This window comes from Betta splendens, chromosome 7 (assembly GCF_900634795.4).
Source record: "Betta splendens chromosome 7, fBetSpl5.4, whole genome shotgun sequence".
In the NCBI taxonomy this organism is placed as follows: domain Eukaryota; kingdom Metazoa; phylum Chordata; class Actinopteri; order Anabantiformes; family Osphronemidae; genus Betta; species Betta splendens.
This window is the reverse complement of record NC_040887.2, coordinates 1,571,498-1,573,658: the sequence shown is the minus strand read 5'-3', so window position 1 is coordinate 1,573,658 and position 2,161 is coordinate 1,571,498.

Sequence of the window (2,161 nt, the reverse complement as noted above, 5' to 3'; positions counted from 1 at the left end):
CGTTCCTCCTCCCTCTCCACAAACACAACTCCTCTGCGCTGCTGGGCGAAAAAAAGAAAAAGAAAAAGCGCGCTCCCGACAGTGCGAGGCGCGCGCACTGCGAGCTCATTCATTGAGTGCGAACGCAAAGAATGAAAGATGTGTATTGGACGCTGTTTTTTTAACCTTTCACGCACCAGTTCCAGTGGAACGTGCGCGCGCGCGCGCTCTCGCGCGCCTTGGTTTCTCTCCATCGTTTCCAGAAGCTGCGGTTTAGCGCACGGACGCGTGACACGGGCTGTCACGTGAAGTAACGGAAAGGATCAGGCCTATTCCAAGAGATAGCTGTGCCTGAAAAGCCCACAGCCGCCTATTAGAGTGGAGGGAATGTAGAACTAATGGGGACAACGTTTCCATGTCACTGCACCCACGCCTGCACTCCCAGCCTCCTCTACAGAAGCAGGAGGAGCAGCTGAGTGTGCGCTGGAGTCCGACCCACAGGCCCGGGCTCAGACCAGCACAGCCCACTGTGATGAAGGGGTCCTCGCCTGGCTGCTCAGCAGGGGGTCTCCTCTGCTCTCACGTCTGTGGAAGTGGGAGGGCGTTTTCCATCGTCACTGTGAGCGGGTTTGAATGAGCTGCTTTAAATGGACGGATGCTCCGCTGTCCGTGTCAGTGCAGCGAGCTGTGGGTCAGAGCTCCGCTCCCTGGACCTCCTCACGCTGCTCAGCACCAGAGGGGAGGGGGGAGGAGGGGGGCGGAGCTGAGGAGCAGCCGCGCTGACGGACGCCCGAGAGACGTTGAACTGTACGTGGAGCCACATCCTCCCATTCACACGCGCTGCCTCAGGTGCTCGTCTGCACCCGCTCACCTTTCAGGTGAAATGAAAGCCCCACGCGGAGCCAATCAACACTGAATGACCGACACCGTGAGATCCACGCGAGGCCGTGGATCTGACCGGACCCGTGTCCGGACGCAGCTCCCACTCACTTTGTTCACGAGTGACGATGGGAGCGGCTCGTCCGGACCAGCTGATCACAGCTGCTTCAGGCTCCACATGGATTTAACACATGACGGCACCGGCGGATGCACTCACAGAAGGCGCTTTGTCTGCTCTCCTTTTCAGGGCCTTTAAGTGATTTGCGGGGACTTCAGCTGCTGGAGGCTGTAGGACTGTGGAACAGTGACCCCTAGTGGTGAGATCTTAGCGTGTCAGCTGATTTGAAACAGCTGCTCTGAAGTATGAACCCGCCTCCATCCTCTTTAATCCCAGCACCTGCATATTAATAGAGCCTCGGAATGAAACCCACTGACCCATATTTCCTCTGCCACTCCAGTTCTGGGTGGGAAGAACCGAGAGGAGCCAACAAAGGCTCCACTGTTGCTGCAGTGATGTCACTGCGTGTCAGTGATTTCACCTCCTCCTCCTGATTAATACGTTATGACATTAATATGTTACAGGTTTTCCCATTACTGTCAATAAAATGATAAAACATCACCACCAACAGCTTGTTTCTCCGTCTGCTGATACGACCCCGAATGAACATTTTTAAAAGACACAAAACTTTTTAATACTTTATTTAAATGCGTTTCTCTGTCGAGGCCTAAAGTCTAGGTCTCCACATGTCTCGTCTCCTGATGACACCTGGCCTTTTATGGGTACGAAGCTGTGGCAGATGTGTGTGTGTGTGTGTGTGTGTGTGTGTGTGTGTCTGTCCAGAGCAGTGTTGTGTGGGTCTGTGACTACATGTACACAGTGAATATTTCTCAGCTTCTGCTGCATGTAGAAAGACCACAGACGTCGGCGGCTCCAGTGCCTGCGTTTCACACATCACGGTTGAAAATGTGCAAAAGGAAAAGAAGTGGGAAGAGGAGGAAGATGTTCTTATTATTGACTACCATGTTGTGAGTTTCCTGTGTGTTTGGAACCAATCCAGTATGAACTTCAGTGTGGTCCTCCTGCTGCTCTGATCGCTGCTAGTTTAGCTGGACAGAGCGCAGGCCTCCGGAGGCCGGGCAGGAAGTGCAGGGTCAAAGGTCAAACGGGCTCAGCTCGTCCATGGGCGTGTCCCCAGACGGGGGCGAGGGGAGGACAGGGGGGAGAAGAGAGGGGCAGAGGAGCAGAGGGAGGAGCGAGACGGAGCGAGGAGGGGACAAGGAGCTGGAACTGGTTTGTGTATTG